Below are 19,160 nucleotides of genomic sequence, written 5' to 3' on the forward strand. Positions count from 1 at the left end.
TTACAGTTTCAAAAAAATTGGATAATGCTTTGCTCCACCTCTAGCTTTTATGCAAGCAGTTATTCGGCTTGGTATTACTTGATAGAGTTGTTGGGTGTTATTCCCATGAAGTAACGAGTGCTGTCGACAAGGGATCTCAGATCGATTCCATATTCCTAGATTTCCAGAAGGCTTTTGATACTGTTCCTCACAAGCGACTATTAATCAAATTGGTGCATATGGAGTATGGTCTCAGTTGTATGACTGCATTCGTGATTTCCTCTCAGAGAGGTCACAGTTCGTAGTGATAGACGGTAAATCATCTTATAGAACAGAAGTGACATCTGGCGTTCCGCAAGGTAGGGTCATAGGCCCTCCACTGCTCCTGATTTATATAAATGATCTAGGTGATAATCTGAGCAGCCCCCTTAGATTGTTTGCAGATGACGCTGTAATTTACCGCCTAGTAAAATCATCAGACGATCAATTCCAATTACGAAATGATCTAGAGAGAATTTCTGTATGGTGCGAAAAGTGGCAATTGGCATTAAACAAAGAAAAGTGCGAGGCCATCTACATGCGTACTAAAAGAAATCGTATAAATTTTGGGTATACGATAAATCGCACAAATCTAAGGGCTGTCAATTCGACTGAATACCTAGGAATTACAATTACGAGCAACTTCAATTGGAAAGAGCACATAGATAATATTGTGGGGAAGACGAAACAAAGACTGCGCTTTATTGGCAGAACACTTAGAAGACGCGACAAACCCATTAAAGAGACAGCCTGCATTACACTTATCTGTCCTCTGCTGGAATAGTGCTGCGCGGTGTGGGATCTTTACCAGGTAGGATTGACGGAGGACATCGAAAAAGTGCAAAGAAGGGCATCTCGTTTCGTGTTATCGCACAGTAGGGGTGAAAGTGTCACCCATATGATACGCGAGTTGGGTTGGCAGTCACTGAAACAAAGGCGATTTTCTTCGCGGCGAGATCTATTTACGAAATTTCAATCACCAACTTTCTCTTCCGAATGCGAAAATATGTTGTTGACACCCACCTACGTAGGGAGAAGGATCATCATAATAAAATAAGAGAAATCAGAGCTCGAACGGAAAGATTTAGGTGATCCTTTTTCCCCCGCGCCATTCGAGCGTGGAATGGTAGAGAAGTAGAATGAAAATAGTTCGATGAACCCTCTGCCAGGCACTTAAGAGTGAATTGCAGAGTAACCGTGTAGACGTAGATGTAGATGTCCTCCTGAGGGAAATCGTGCCATGTTCTGTCAAACTGGCGCGTTGATCGTTGGAGGGTTGGAGGGCGCTGCCGATAAAGCTCCAAACGTTCTCAAAATGGTAGCGATCTGGCGAGCTGCTGGCCACAGTAGAGTTTGGCAATCACCAAGATAAACAGTAGAAATGCTTGCAGGTGGACATGATCTTGCTTAAATATAAGCCCTTAATATTGTGCCATGAAGGGCAACCAGATGGGACGTATATATCGTCGACGTAGCGCTGTGCCATAAGGGCGCCATGGATGAGAAACACAGAGGTCCAGCTATGAAATGAAATAGGACCTAGTTGTCAGGCTGTGTGAGGAGGTGACTGTCACGTTAGTTTCTCACCGCTCTCTGGGCCTTCCTCGAACACGTTTTCAGATAAGATCATTGAATGGAGTGGCACCCGCTAACATTTATTTGGAATTTTAAAAATATGCCTTTACTGAGAAAAGTTGAGAAGTAGTCCTAGACGCCTGCAGGCAGGTAACTGGCGTCGGAAGTGTGTCAAGTTATTGCCTTCCTACAGGCGCCTAAGGCTACTCTGCTAAAGTTACCTCGTTGGTTTTCTCTGTAAAGGCACATTTTTAAAATTCTTAATAAATGTGGACGGGTGACACCGAGGGTTTTGCCGAACTGGGGTGGCTTTGAGTGACCATTGGCCGGTTTATTCAGGCATGTATCATTGTCGCATCCCTTGGTGATCACACCACAGGACGGTGTGAAGCAGAGTACCGAAAAAGCTGTTCTGAGTTGTGGTGTGCTCTCTAAGGACACACCGAAATCAAAGTCTAAATCAGTTGTAGTTGCCACATACTTCTTTATTACAAACACATTGCTCACAATACATTCACAGTAACCATAATTACAACAAAGCTTGTCTTATAGAACACAAAAATCTTTTAAGATATCTTCCACATATCGTTTTCTTTCAACCACTTACATTAATTTAAACCATGTCCATGGACCCATAACTAATTGAATATGACTAGCAAACAAATCACACCTACTTCATCACTTGCATGGAAACTCTTTTATTTATCTTTTCATCACATATAATTTCGGAATTCAACAGACAGTAATGCTTTAAGGCTTCTTAGGCCAACTTTTCATACTTCAAACACAATATTCATAAAAGCATGCTCGTAAAATATTACTAACATAACTATCCTAATTAAAAGTTCTGAGTTCAACAAACACCAAAATTTTAAGGCTTACTCGGTGAACTTGAGATCAATTAGAACAATACTACTTGCATATAGCAGGTTCATATAATTTCAGTACCTGACTATGATGAGAAGATGTACCCAAGAAAAACTTAACAGGCACCGCTTCCACTCTACATGAGAATTAGTGATGGACGCAAGCACACCAAAAGATTTTAACCGATATAATAAATCCACGGGACAAGAAATGAAATAAAAGGGTACTCAACTTTGCACTGCGATTGAGCTTCAGAAACCATAACTCTCCACCGAAAGGATGGAATTACAGGACGGTAACAACATAACCCGAGTATGTGTGTGTGTTGGGTGGGGGGGGGGGGAGGGCCTCTGCCACGGTGGTAGTCCGATTCTAGTTTACTCGCATCATCCATTTCCTACTATCTGCAACATAAAACATATCAGTGGCAGGCAATATTCTGAGGCATGAAATACACAATCCTATCTTTCAATGACACATTCCACAAATGAAACCAACAGAATTAACCTCCGTGACTTACTTGGGCAGTCACGGCTCTTAAAACCATCACTAAAATAATGGCATGAAAGTTAGAATAGCAAGAATAATTTCGACGCACATTTAAAGACCAGACTAAAATAATGACATAACAGGTAGAATAGGAAAAATATTTCAGCGCTGCTTGGAACGTGAATCACAAACTAACGCACTACATAGTTCCACTTCTAGCTAAGTGTTTAGCCATGCTTCGTGTCTTTACACTTCCTCAACTGCCGCCAAGGTATCAGGTGACGACACCAAATTCAGTGATAAGCTACTGGAACAATTTCAAACGGCTTTTAGTACACTGGAATATAAAGTTAATATGAACACCACCCACCGAAGCTACTCGACGACTTCAATTCATTCGGCCTGTATAACTTGTAACCAACTCGTCGGAACTTGTCCTTCCAACCTCGAGGAAATCGCCATCACCAGGACAGAAAATCTGCATTGTAACGGTTAAACTCGCAATAGCGGCTGGCCACCCTCTTCGTCATGCCGACTCGGCCTCTCGCCGTGCTCCGTACAAACACAGTCCCCCGTCACTCCTCCTCACACCGCGGATACCCGCACACCAGCCACCAGCAGAGCGCGCGCACTCCAGTTAAAAACCCGCCACCGCCAAAGATGCGAAGAAGACAAATAAGCATCGAAGTCGACTCAACGATGAAAAAGTCGTCGGAAACTGGCGCCAGCAACGTACCAGCTCACGGGCTACGTTCAAATTTCGTAAATGGTTTTGGACGTTCCCTAGTGGTTTCACTCTGTACGCCAGAGCAAATATTGCGATCGCACTGTACTCGAAAGAGATGAGATCACGTTCAAGTGGATTTCTACGCCACGATCTCCTTAGAGAAGGGCTGAAGCGTCAGGTAAGTGTCATCAGTATCAAAGATAGTGAAGAACGTCTTCCTGCTGCTCGCCGCACAGCAAACTGTCGTTTTCGACCCCTAAATGTGCGGGAAACAACGTCCCAACGAAAGGGGTCGTTTCTTTGACGCCCTTTCTGTCACACCATGAGTCTTATTCTGAGCGGCAATGAATCCAAAAAGTATTTTTCTCGTCCACTCAAAAGAAAACCGCGTGATTTGAACGCTGGGTGTCAGAGATGTGATCTGCGTCGGAAGTGCGTCAAAAGAAGGGGTGACATGGGGGTAAGAGGGACTGTGACGATGTTCCCTTCGTTTGACACGTCCGTGGTGGCGTTGGACATAATTGTGGTAAAATTTTGTGTCACATCATTAACCCACTGTACAGGCCACATGAAATTCTCAGCTCTGGCCTTTTTTTCTCATGTTTCGAAAAAGTGTTCATTCAATTCTGTAGGGCAGTGTATATAATGAGGCGAAAATTTTCTGGGTTGTTGGGCCGCATCATATTTCTTCAAACAATCGACGTTTCTACCCCTCAGCTGGGATCTTCTTCAGGATCTTGTGGTGTCCACTGGAGGTTGAGCACTGTCAGAGAATTGAGTCGCCTTCTCTTATAAAGGGGAATTTTCATGCTGGAGAAGTGTGGTTATTGGGTAAAAAAGCCTTGCTCTACCATTGCTGGGCCACCATCATCGAATGGAGGGAGATTTCCCGTGCTAATGCCGAAGAAGAGGGTAATTGGCTAAAATTCCTAGAATTACCATTGGTGGGCCAACGTCATTGATTAGTTAGGGATTTTTCCCGCACTTATGCTGGAGCAGAGTAAATGGTTAAAATTCCTCCTGCTGATATTGGTGGGCCCACATGATTACCTATAAGCGAACCAGGCAGAGAATGAAAGTGAGAATGTTTGTCCAAAACATTAGCGTCCGCAGAGGTGGCTTCCAGGGCGTTGTCTGCATTGCTCACACGCCGCAGCCACGTATTCACTTCCTTGAAGGCTGGGAGCCACGATAATGGAAGCCTTTAGCCGTCCTCTCTACCAAAGTTACAAGAGTTCTTACAAATTTCGGTCGCTTCTCGGACTTTTCTTCTATAAATGTTGATTTCCATAGCCAGTACACATACGTTACTGAAATCGATGTCAGGGCCACAGTTCTCATGATGTTCCGCTACCGCCGATTTCATAGTTTGTTTCACCTGCATGTGGTGTTCGTGTTCCTTAAACACCTCCTTTAACAGTGCTTCCTGTATCGCCGATATATACATTGCCACAGCCACGTGTCAGTTCATAGACGCCCGCAGTGATGAGACAATCAGGTGCATCCGTTTTCCGTCGGAAAAAGTCTTTTACTTTGTTTTCACTGAAGAAAGTGATCGAAACACTATTTTCCTTTACAATTCTGCTGATGCGGTCAGCGACCCAAGAAACAAACGGTAACTTAACAGAGAGGGAAGGTGGCTCATAGTCCTTCCTATCACCACAATTAATATTTCGCTTCAAAACCCAGTCTATGGACGAACTATCATAGCCATTGGCCTTTATTGTCTTCTTTAAAAATCCAGTACAATGTTGTGGGGAAGGCGAACCAAAGACTGCGTTTTATTGACAGAACACTTAGAAGATGAAACAGATGTACTTTAGAAACTGTCTACACTACCCTTTTCCGCCCTCTTCTGGAATAGTGCTGCTCTGTAGGGGACCTTTACCAGATACGATTGACAGAGGACATCGAAAACGGTCAAAGAAGGCAGCTCGTTTTGTATTTTCGTGAAATAGGGGAGAAAGCGTCACGGATGTGATATACGAGTTGGGCTGGCTGTTGTTAGAATAAAGGAGCTTTTCGTTGCGGCAAGACATTTAACGAAATTCCTATCACGAACATCTGTTGAGGCCAACGTTCGTAGGAAGAAATGATCACAAAAAAAGAGAAATCATATCTAAGTATTCGTTTTTCCCGCGAGGTGTTCCAGCGTGGAACGTTAGAGAAATAGTCTGAAGGAAGTCTGATGAACTCTCTGCCAGGCAGTTAAATGTCATATACTCTTTCAAATTCTGAAGGTGCCAGGGGTAAAATACAGGGAGCGAAAGACTATTTACAATTTGTACAGAAACCAGATGGCAGTTATAAGAGTCGAGGGGCATGAAAGGGAAGCAGTGTTTGGGAAGGGAGTGAGACAGGGTTGTAGGCTCTCCCCGATGTTATTCAATCTGTATACTGAGCAAAAAGTAAAGGAAACAAAAGAAAAATTCGGAGTAGATATTAAAATCCATGGAGAAGAAATAAAAACTTTGAGGTTCGTCGACGATATTGTAATTCTATCAGAGACAGCAAAGGACATGGAAGAGCAGTTGAACGGAATGGACAGTGTCTCGAAAGGAGGATATAAGATGAACATCAACAAAAGCAAAACGACGATGATGGAATGTAGTCGAATTAAATTGGGTGATGCTGAGGGAATTAGATTAGGAAATGAGACGCTTAAAGTAGTAAATGAGTTTTGCTATTTGGGGAGCAAAATGATGATGGTCGAAGTAGAGAGGATATAAAATGTAGACTGGCAGTAGCAAGGAAAGCGTTTCTGAAGAAGAGAACCTTGTTAACATCGTGTGTAGATTCAAATGTCAGGAAGTCGTTTCTGAAAGTATTTATGTGGAGTGTAGTCACGTATGGAAGTGAAACGTGGACGATAAATAGCTTAGACAACAAGAGAATAGAAGTGGTGCTACAGAAGAATGCTGAAGATTAGATGGGTAGATCGCATAACTAATGAGGAGGTATTGAATAGAATTGGGGAGAAGAGAAATTTGTGGCACAACTTGACTAGAAGAACGGATCGGTTGGTAGAACATGTTCTGAGGCATCAAGGGACCACCAATTAATACTGGTGGGCTCAGTGGAGGGTAAAATTCGTAGAGGGAGACCAAGAGATGAATACACTAAGCAGATTCAGAAGGATGTAGGTTGCAGTAGGTACTGGGAGATGAAGAAGCTTGCACAGGATAGAGCAGCATGGAGAGATGCATCAAACCAGACTCTGGACTGAAGACCACAACAACAACGTGAGCAAATAGTATGGCTATCGAGTGGAGAGACCGTGCGCTGTTAGTCAACTGTTTTATGAAAATGACAGCAATTACAGTGCTGCATTGAGAGAGTATCGCCATCTGAAAGGTCGCATGACAGACCCGATGTAATTAAACGGTTTAAAGAAGATGATAATGAAACTCAAAATCACGGGTGAGCTTAAAGTGGCGCCTGCGGTAATTATTGACGAAGTTGCGGTTGCTGTAAATAACCATGCATCATGTGAGCCAGGTAGTGTCATGACAATTGTCCACCGCATGGTCAACAGTACGGAAACTTTTGCGGTCTGTTTTATTCTTATACTGTGCAAGATCCAGACAGCGTAGCAATTTTAACCTCACGATCTGGAGCAACCGTTCTGAATTTGCTGTTTGGCTTATGGCACTCATCGAAGGCGACGAGACATATTTTACACTTACAGGTTGCAGTGAATAAACACTACTGACCAATTTGGGGTACTGTTGAACTGCGTGTTGTACACGACGAGTCATGGTATTCGCCATATGTGACTATTTGATGTGGATCCACAAGCATCTTGATTCTCAGTTCATTCTTTTTTTAATAGAATACATCCGAAGGACCTGCCAGGTGTACAGAACTTCAGCACGTTATCGAGACGGCCTTGTCCAGCACATGCTTTGGCTGTGTGGATTCCACTGTTTTCATGGAAGATGGGTCAACACCTAATGTCACTCACTCAGTGAAAGATCTGTTTAATGCAACCTTCCACGATCGTGTTATCTCCAGACCTGCAAGATCACCTGATCTGAATCCATGTGACTTTTGAAGCAGGGGATATCTGAAAGAATGTGTTTACCAGGGACACGTTCAGTCTCTACCTGATCCAAGGCCGGTGTACAGGAACACCTTGCTCAGATTCCACTGGAACTGCTGCGAGCAACTGTCGATCACGTAGTTTTACGGATGCAGCACCTCTTCGGCGTCTCCGGTGCTCATACTGAACAACCTGTGTAAGCGGCGGTTGGTAATAAAATGCCTTTCTCATTTGTTTGACCATTTCTGCCCCTTTCGTACATTCACAGGGACAGATTTGCACCTATCAGTTCCACATTAATGCATTGGAATATCTATCAAGTTTCGCTACCACGTGACAGTAACATCCCTCACTGGACCTATTTTAGTAGCTGCACTTGGATTATAAGCACCCAGTACAAACAGACATTGAGCTCATTGCCTCATGAGCAACCGCTTCAGTACTCAGACAACAGTGCAGGGCAGACACGATGCTCTGCTGTAATGGGGCTACATGTAACAACGTCACTAAGGGATGACGCAAGAACGTCTTTCAGGACACAAACTTTGCATAAAGCTACGTTCTAAAACTCTCGAAGCTGAACATTAGGGCATCCACTAGCGCTGACAGGCTGAGAAAACGGCACATACAGGTATTCGATCATCCATATAGGGAGAATCATATTATCGACTGCTATAAAACCCTCGGCTTCCTTCCTGTCAGAGTTAGGCCACTCCATCTTCATCACTGATACCGATGGAAAGCCTGCTTCCTGATTGCAGGGTGCTCTGATGACTGCAGCAATGTATCAACAGCTACTGCCACCATAGAGTCCACTGCTATGATACCGCAGCCATCGGGTTGGATTGTGGAGGGATATTTGAGCGCTGCACTTCTGCTGGTAATAGCGGTGATTGACTGAAGTTGATGACCGGGACGGTCTTCCGTGAGCGAAGAGCCGATGTGCCCATCTGCACCATCAACTTAGGAACAGTGCCCTGTGCCACGACTCCAGAGTAGCACAAATACTGCCTTAACGGCTGCGTACTCGTCATCTCGACAGTCGACAAGACGGGCACGCAGAGATTTCTTGGGACGAGCCTCTAATCGCAGCTTCACTCAACGTCACCGCCGAGGCTCCACCCCAGGCTGTAGCCACACACCGACCGCCAGACCCTCTTAAGTAGCAAAACTCAGTAAGCTGTTCCCGACGGCGAGTGTCCATCAGAGAAAAGGATATCGTCAGGAGTGCCCCAGAGAAGTGTGTTAGGATCGCTGTTGCTCTCTACATACATAAAAGATTTGCCGGACAGGGTGGGCAGCAATCTGCCGTTGTTTCGTAATGATGCCTTGGTGTGCGGTAAGGTGTCGAAGTTGAGTGACTGTGGGAAGTTACAAGACGACTTTGACAGAATTTCCAGTTGGTTCGATGAATGGCAGCTAGCTCTAAATGTGGAAGAATGTAAGTCAATGCGGATGATTAGGAAGATCAAACCTATAATGCTCGAATACTGTAGAGGATCTCCCACTCAAACCTCCCTGATTTCAAAGACCCAGGAAACAATGAAAAATGCACCACTTTGTAGAGCATTTCAAAAAATTTATTTATGTATCATCACTACACTTCTAGATGTGAACCATTTGTAGCACAAAAAATATCGAGTCTATATTCAGTTTATAGCCAAGTTCTTTGTAATATTTCCTCTGTTATTGTTGAAATCGCATTAGTGATACGACGTCGAAACATCCACTTTGGTCGCATACACGCGGTCCTTCACCAATCTCCACATGAAGAAATCAAGCGGCGTAATATCAGATGAACGTGGTGGCCAGGCAATGGGTCCTCCACATCCGATCCAAACGATTGGGAAATTTCCTATCCAGGAACTTGCGAACAGCCGTTTATCAACACGGTGGAGCTCCATCTTGTTGAAAAATTATGTTTGGTTGCAAGTGTAGTATCTGAGGGTACACAAACTGCTCCAACATGTCCAGATACACTGACCCATTCACTGTTTGTTCCGCAAAGAAGAACGGTCCAACAATCCTGTCATCCATTAGCCAGCACAAGACGTTTAGTTTAGGGCTATCATGAACATGTTCAATGACAACGTGCGGATTTTGCGAACCCCAAATCCGATCATTATGCCTATTAGCCGTTCCTGATAGATGAAAGGTTGCCTCATCTGAAAATAAACATCTTTCCAGGAAGCTGGCATCCATATCAATACGCTGCAGCATATCCGCAGCAAATTGTTGTCGGCGTGGTTTGTCGTTCGGCGTCAGATGTTGCAGAATTAGCACTTTGTAAGCACACATACGAAGACGCTGGAGAACTACACGATGGAATGTTGATTGAGGTACATCAGGTTGCCTAGATGCTTCACGAATTGACTTACGTGGGCTTCTGAGAAACGTTTGTCTGATATCCTCCACTGTCTCTTCTGAAACTCCGTGACGTGCACCACCAGAATGTTTCAGAACACTTCCTGTTGCCAGAAACTTCCTGTACCATTCATTAATTGTTTTCGCATAAGGTGGATCGCATTCATACACACGACGATAATTTCTTTGCACAGTAACCGGCGATTTTCTTTCTGCAAGCCACACTAGTGCTTGAGTGCACTGCTGTTGAGTCGCCAATTTCACTTCATGCGACCATGCTGCACTCTGGCGACGATACTTGAATATAAATTCTTTGGGGTGCTGTACAATGTGGTGCATTTTTCACTGTCGCATCTACTATGGTTTTTCTCTCCTGGGTCCTTCAAATCAGGGAGGTTCAAGTGGAACCCCCTGTATTACTAGTGTCCTGCTTGACACGGTCAAGTCGTTTAAATATCTGGGCATAACGTTGCAGAGCGATATGAGGTGGGACGAGCATGTGAGAAGTGTGGTAGGGAACGCAAATGAACGACTTCGGTCTGTCGGGAGAATTTTAGGAAAGAGTGGTTCACCTGCAAAGGAGGCGACATATAGGACGCTCGTGCGACCTGTCCATGAGAACTGCTCGAGTGTTTGGGATCCAGAGCAGGTCGGATTGAAAGAAGACCTCGAAGCAATTCAGAGGCGGGCTGCCAGATTTGTTATCTGTAGGTTCGAACAACACGTAGGTGTTACGGAGATGCTTCGGGAACTTAAATGGGAGTCCCTGGAGCGAAGGCACCTTTCTTTTCGAATAAATCTACTGAGAAAATTTAGATAACCGACATTTCAAGCTGACTGCAGCACATTTGCGCGTAAGGACCGCGAAGGTAAGATACAAGAAGTTATGGTTCATACAGAGGCATAGAGGTAGTCGTTTTTGCCTCGCTTTATTTGCGAGTGGAACAGGAGAGGACATGGCCAGTAGTGATATCGGATACCATCAGCCACGCCGTGTACGTTGTCTTGAGGAGTATCTATGTAGATGCTGATTTAGATACGACAAAGCCACAGCACTGACCCCAAGACAACACTAGAGACTGCGCTTGCTAATTCCTCACCAAGCGCTGTCATGCTATCCTTCTCCTTTGTGCAACGTGGTCTCAGCATGACTAGACAACACTGGGAAGAAGATAGAGTGATTCTAAAACTCTCGGAAATAAATTTCTCTTAACTGAATGATGTCTCATTATCACCCTGGCCACGCGGAGTAGCCGTGCTGTCAAGGCGTCTTGTCACGGTTCGCATGCCTACCCCCATCGGAGGTGCGAGTCTTCCCTCGGGCATGAGTGTGTATGTTGTCCTTAGCGTAAGTTAGATTAAGTAGTGTGTAAGCTTAGAGACCAGTGACCTCAGCAGTTTGGTGCCATAAGACCTTACTACGAATTTCCAAATTTTCACCCCGGCGCTCTACAGGACCCACCACGGCACCTTCGCTCATCTATCCTACACTTAAGCAGTGGGCTCCTACCGTTTGATGCATGTTTTAGACACATACGTTGCAATATAAATTTTTTTTTCACATCTGTCACCTTACGACGAAGGTTTTAAAGACGAAGCACTCAAGTTTTACAATATTTTCTGATGACATTTCTTTTCCCAGCACAGATAACGTTGCTATGAATTTATTTAAAGCAGAAATGCAAGAAGAGTGTGGTGAACAAGGCTTAGCAGAGCTGATATCGAGTAACCCTAATCATAGTTGCCCTCATGTGTCTTACAAAAGCTACGTGTGTTGCACTGTGCCTCCTTTATCCAAAATAAAAATATTTTTAAAAGTATTAACGTTCTACAATGAATCATACATAGTTATCGGGATTGTTAGTAGCATCAATTGGAGAAGGGTGGCGCAAATGGTTAAGGGTTTGCTCGCCTGATCAGAGAGTGTAAGAGAAGTACTAAAAAATCTTAACTGAGAACTCTAAGTGATGTCTGCAATTGGTAGACACAAGTAAAGAGTTCAGATATTTGGAGGACACAAAAGCTTATTGAACAGAATTTCTACAAAAATATTCTCCACAGCGAAACAAAAGCAAGGATTGCTCCTCAAAAAGCATATCAAACTGGATGCTAGTCCTTCAGTAAGCGAAATAAAATAAATGATGATTCGTAAATAACGGCGCCACTTCGATTTTCAGAATCACAAAGTAAACAAATAAGTTCTATGACACTTCAAAGAGTTACACACGCTTCAGTGAACACAATCATGAAGTTTTTAGAGCTTTACGTTAAAAATGGTGAATTAAATTTCTGTAGTCACGTGGCCTTTAATGAGCAGATTCTTGAAGTCCTGTCAAATGTCGGTCAAAATGGAAAATAATTTTCTCGTTTCAGGTTCAAAACTCTCAAGTCCAAATCCAAGCTTCAGTCCAGAAGAATAAACAATCAACAACTCTTATGGTGTACTTCGCTGAAGAAGTGTTCAGAGCCGACAGTCATGAAATATCTAAGTCTGACAAGGATAGAAACTTCCAATCTGGTTCTATCTTGTCAGCTAGAACAACAACAGTACAGTTACCCCAAGTCTCAACGAGCGCGTCGCTGATCGCTGGGAGTCTCAGCAGAAGAGGTAGCGTACAGTCCAGAAGTTGATGGCCCTGTCCTTGGTCCAAGGTAGTGGAGACCTTCAGGCTTCCCTGGAGTGCATGAAGAGGTGTGGTTTGTCAACGACCCTTATCGCCACCGTATGCACCGCCCGGTGGCCTGGCCGAAGCACTGTTGACACCCTCTGCTGGCCTGGCTGCTTTTTGAGTTCTGGGGTGGAGAAGCCCCGTGTCGTCTGACATTTAGGGGCTGTGCTTGCTGCAACCTGCAGGATGTATCTCTTATACATGGTAGCCGGCCGAAGTGGCCGTGCGGTTAAGGGCGCTGCAGTCTGGAACCGCAAGACCGCTACGGTCGCAGGTTCGAATCCTGCCTCGGGCATGGATGTTTGTGATGTCCTTAGGTTAGTTAGGTTTAACTAGTTCTAAGTTCTAGGGGACTAATGACCTCAGCAGTTGAGTCCCATAGTGCTCAGAGCCATTTGAACCTTTTTTTCTTATACATGGTGTCGTTATTACCTGCTGTCTAGGGCACCACCGCACTAAGCAATACAGTGAAGATCTCTCAAGAACATGCTTGGTGTTGTGGGTTGGCAGGAGAGCCAACACCGGTATGAGAGGAAGCCGAAAGGCACGTGTTTTAGCTCACGCAGGCTGGCGTGAGGTCTGGAACAGGACAAGCAAATTAGACTTTAGCAAAAAAGGACGTAGCTGTTGGAATACTTAACTTTAATCCGTAAATGGTGAACATCGCTCTTGTCGGTACATTATTCATAATCTCAATAGCAACTGGTAATGGCGCCTTGCTAGGTCGTAGCAAATGACGTAGCTGAAGGCTATGCTAACTATCGTCTCGGCAGATGAGATCGTATTTTGTCAGTGAAAGCAAAGTCGGTTGTACAACTGGGGCGAGTGCTAGGAAGTCTCTCTAGACCTGCCGTGTGGCGGCGCTCGGTCTGCAATCACTGACAGTGGCGACACGCGGGTCCGACGTATACTAACGGACCGCGGCCGATTTAAAGGCTACCACCTAGCAAGTGTGGTGTCTGGCGGTGACAGCTGCCTAAGTAACTGTTCAAGAGACATCATGCAGACGGAAACTATGCTCACATATAAGGGTAAAGCAATCTTTCTTAACATGCTCAGTCTGTGAATGGACCAGGAACAGGATTTAATGTATGGTTCAGTAAAAACGTATTCTCTGCGAAGCAGTTTACATTGATTTGCAGAGTCAAGTTGAAGCTGTAGGTGTATAAATTAGTGTGGAAACTGAAAGAGCATGAAACGCTGAGTTTTCTAATGTAATTGACGATTTTGCACATACAAGGAGGAGGGAAAAGTCGTATAAGTAATTCCTGTTTTATGAGAACTAGGTGATGGTCGAAAGTGTCTTCCTGCAAGTAAGGTTATGTGTCACTGTAAGGCGTCAAGATTTTATGGACCTTACATGAGCTTGATCCATAATGGCAGTACAATGCAGTATGAGATCCTCAGAAAATAATAATTATATTATATCAACAAAAGGCAGTTGCAGTAATCTCATGTAGCGAAAACTAACAAAACAATATCTACCAATATGGACAGGGGCATGAATAAATAAGTTAAAACGAAAGGCATTTTGGAGACGAACTGAGCAGGTGGTTAATGGCATCAGAAAACCCCACTTAACAAAAGAACAGCGAGCTTCAGCACAGAAAGGGATACGTTCAGATCAATGCATTATCCCTTTTAATGTAAAATGGTTCAAATGGTTCTGAGCACTATGGGACTTAACATCTTAGGTCATCAGTCCCCTAGAACTTAGAACTACTTAAACCTAACTAACCTAAGGACATCACACACAACCATGCCCGAGGCAGGAGTCGAACCTGTGACCGTAGCAGTCCCGCGGTTCCGGACTGAAGCGCCTAGAACCGCACGGCCACCGCGGCCGGCCCTTTTAATGTAAATACAGCCGGGACTGAGGGTAAGGGACTGGATGGCTTCAATTGGGGTAGGCTGCGACCCAGCAAGAAAACTAAAATTCACCTATAATGGGACAGCGATTGGCTGAAGCCATACTGGGGATACAGACACGACATGGTGGGGAGATTCCCATTATATCAAAGCATTTTGAGAACTGAAATTTCTAGATATCCCTCTCATCTCGCAGCAGAACCGCACAAGTGTGCAGAAAACAGCGAGGTTGTTGAGAGCTTTGCTTTCTGCGAAGTGTGGACAATACGCTTCACGTATCGTGTATCATGATGACAGATAGCAAAGAGGTAGTTAATTATTCCTGCAGGAATTTTGCAGGAGAAATTTAGCGAGTGTGCAATAGCCATTATTTTGACTAGGGAAAAGCTGATTTTCTGTGGAACACAGGAAAGTTGAGAATGAGTGAATTCAGTCAAGGCCAGAGTAGGGAATTAGCGTTTGAGATCCAGCACAGAGACAATGCCGTTGCAGATGCCACTTGGTAAAGTGCCATCGTGCATTAGGCCACAGTAAATGTTGTGTCGAGATTTTGCTCATTCCAGCGTGCGTACGCTTTGACCATTGAATATCAAAAGCTAGGATACTAACCTACCCCCACAGTGATTACATGAGAGTTTTTTCATTGGTTCAAAAAGTAAATTTATTCTCCACCAACTCAGTGCATTGACCAGCTACGACATCACAGATGTAAATGACCTAATGAAGATTTTAATGATTCTTTCCTGTGATAAATTTTTTTTATATATAGAGAGAAAGATTTTAATAATCGTCAATTCGAATGTCCAAGAGTTAAATACTTTGTTATTGAGTGTCAAAAGTAATTGAACATGATTGTTGTGTGTCACTTGACCCTTGGAAGCACAGTTGATAAATTATATGTAGAAAAAAAGGAAATAGCTGCTTTGTGTTTCTAGAATAGATCCCAAACTTTCACTTTTATTAATTCATGCATTCTAGTTACATGACAGTAGCATTTCTAATAAATTTTGTTACAATCCGCACCTGATATTAGCTGACGTACAGGGCCATATTTTTATAGAATGTCTGTTTAACACCCTGGGCTTGATGTTTTGGACAAAACATCAAGGAAGGGGGAGGGAGGGGGAGGGAGGGAGAGGGAGGGTGAGTGAGAGGGGGGAGGGGTAGGACAGTCGTTGCTCTATCTGTGAGATGTGACGTGGGCAATGTTTTGTTGAATTGGGAGTGGGATGGAGGGTAGGCTAAGTTTGCACACATTAGTCCACTCGTTGTGCAGATGAAAAGTGTGGACAATCTCACCTCCAAATGCTGAATACATCATCAGGGGCTTTGAAGACTGAGAGAGCAACTCTAAACTTAAACAAGCTGAGCAAGACGAACTGCTTCGGCACTCATAGTGGGGAACACTTGACCCTGTTTGCTTTAATGAACAGCCTATTGATTTCTGTCTCGGGTTCTCCCCACGACATTTCTTTAAAGATTTTCATGACATTTTGCCTGCATGAGTGGCTGGCATTGTCAAAAGTTCACTCCCCACTGCTGGTAAGGAAAATTACTAAAGGAAGGTCGGCTGAAGAATCCAAGACAGACGGCAACAGTAAGTACATTTGTCCTTGAAAGCCTCAAAAATTCTGCGCTGTTTGCTTTATTTAGTACTAAGGCCCACAGATTACATAGTTCCAACCATTTAAAACCACAGAAACGATTTTAACAGAAAGTAAAGACTCAAATGAGGCAAGATGAGGACCTTAGTGCTTAATAAAGCAAACGTCAACTCTTCCCCACTATAAGCTCCATATAACACATCCGAGCGAATCCGCTATCTTTGGCAGCGATCAGATGTCACAGGCTGACTGTTGTAATGACACCTATAAACATTCTGACTTACTAAACTTGTTTTGTTTCAGTTTGAAACTGTTTCTTGAGTCTTTATAGACACTGGTAATGACACCAGCTGTAGGAAACTGAGCTTTATGCACATAAACTTGCTTTGGACCATGGCCTAACAAACGTAAAAGAAAAATTATCTTGTCACAAATTACTAAGCACATACATTTCATTAACAGTTTACATTTCCACATGGATACTCAATTTTTTTGTACATCTTTGAAACTATCTATTCGTTCTTGCAGTACTGTATTAGATTTATTATTTCGCTTTCTGTGACATGTGTTGCAATTAACAAATGATTAATGTTTTCTTTATTCTGCACATAAAAAGAGTGTCTTACAAGTTAAACAGAGATTCACATAAGAAACAGTTTTGTATTTAGTTGAAATATGCCTTGAGTAGTGTGCTGTATGTAATGTGCAATGACACAGCTACTAATAGTTGTTTCATATGTGGGTAGATCACATAAAAATTGCTGAGATTATGCTTCACTTCGCCAGAATATATGTAGTGAAAAAGACTGTTTTTCAACTTAATCTTTTAGACTCTAGAGGGAAGAAAGTGCGAAGAGAGTGGCTGTGGAATGTGTGTGTGTGTGTGTGTGTGTGTGTGTGTGTGTGTGTGTTTGAGAGAGAGAGAGAGAGAGAGAGAGAGAGAGAGAGAGTGAGAGAGTGTGAGAATGTGAGAGTATTAGAGTGTGAGAGTGTGAGACTGTGAGTGAGAGAGAGAGAATGTGAGAGTGTGAGAGGGAGCATGAGGGAGAGTGAGGGAGTGTAAGGGAGGCTGAGGGAGGGAGGGTGAGGGAGAGGAAGGGTGAGGGAGAGGGAGGGTGAGGGACAGGGAGGGAGAGGGAGGGAGAGGGAGGGGAGGGAGTGTGAGGGAGAGGGAGGGAGTGTGAGGGAGGGTGAGGAAGGGTGAGGGAGTGTGAGGGAGGGTGAGGAAGGAGTGAGGGAGGTTGTAGGAGGGTGAGGGAGGGTGGGAGAGGGAGGGGAAGGGGAGGAAGGGTGAGGGAGAGGGAGGGTGAGAGAGAGGGAGGGGAGGGGGAGGAAGGGTGAGGGAGAGGAAGGGGGAGGGAGGGGGAGGGAGGGAGAGGGAGGGTGAGTGAGAGGGGGGAGGGGTAGGACAGTCGTTGCTCTGGCTGTGAGATGTGACGTGGGCAATGTTTTGTTGAATTGGGAGTGGGATGGAGGGAGATAGACGTATAGGAGGGGGAGGCGGCCTACTTTGTGTACTCTGACGGAAAAAATCCAAACACTGAGAAATAATTAATCTATAGCAATGAAATATTGGGCATACATTTGTCTAAGTAACATATTTAAATCATTGACATTACATGTTCACAGGTTAATGTAAGCATCACAAAAGCCTTTGCAAATGTGAAATACTGGTACATTAATAATAGGTGTAAACGCTAGAATGTGAATGCAAGCCCTATGTCAGTTTATGGGGTGGAGTTCCCTGCCTATTGCACTTGGTCGGTCAATACAGTGAGGATTGATGCTGGTTTCCAATGACGCTGAAATTGCCGTCCGATGATGTCCCGTATGTACTCTATTGGATACAGATCTGGTGATCAAGCTGACCAAGGTAACATGTTGACACTCTGTAGAGAATGTGGGTTACAACAGCGGTATCTGGGCCAGCGTTGTCCTGTTGGAAAACACCCCCTGGAATGCTATTCATGAATGGCAGCACAATAGGTCGAACCACCAGAGTGACGTACAGTTTTGCATTCAGGGTGCGTGGGATAACCACGAGAGTGTCCCTGGTGGGATACAAAATCGCACACCAGACCATAACTCCATGTGTATGTCCAGTGTGTCTAGCCCGCTGAGAGGTTGTTTGATGGTCCTCAGCTGGCGTCCTTGTAACAAACACACGGCCATCACTAACACCGAGGCAGTACCGGATATCATTAGCAAACACAACAGACCTCCACTCCGCCCTCCAATGACCTCTCGCTTGACACCACTAAAGTCGCAAACGGAAGTGGTCTGGAGTCAGTGGAATGCACGCTACGGGGCGTATGGCTCGCAGCTGTCCTTGAAATAACGGATTTCTAACGGTTACTTGTGTAACTGTGGTGCCAACTATTATCAGATTACTGCTGCAGATGCGGTACGATACGCCAGAACCGTACGCCGAACAGGATGGTCTTTCTTCTCGGTAGTGCCAGGGGGCCGTCTCGAGCCCAGTCTTCTTGTCACAGTACTTTCCTGTGACCATTGCTACCAGCAATTACGTGCAGGGCTTCATTCCTGCCAAGTCTTTCTGCAGTATCGCGGAAGAAAATTCCAGCTTCTCGTAGCCCTATTATAAGACCTCGATGAAACTTAGTGAGCTATTAATAAAGGCGTCTTCGTCGCCTTAAAGGCATTCTTGACTAACATGAGCTCACTACATCCAATGTCATAAGTAACCAACGATTACGACAGATACAGTGCGTATTTAAAGGAAACCTGATTTGCATCCTCATAGTGGCGCTTCTAGCGCCAGTCTTATGCAACTGGCGCGAAATTTGAATATATGTCATCTTCCGGATGTACAAAGGGCGTTCAAAAAGTTTTGCACAGTCGTCTCTAATTTTTTCATTTTTTGCAATAGGAGAATGAAATTTTTTGTGAACCTGCTTGGAACATTTAGCTATAAG

Source organism: Schistocerca americana, chromosome 3 (assembly GCF_021461395.2).
Source record: "Schistocerca americana isolate TAMUIC-IGC-003095 chromosome 3, iqSchAmer2.1, whole genome shotgun sequence".
Lineage (NCBI taxonomy): Eukaryota > Metazoa > Arthropoda > Insecta > Orthoptera > Acrididae > Schistocerca > Schistocerca americana.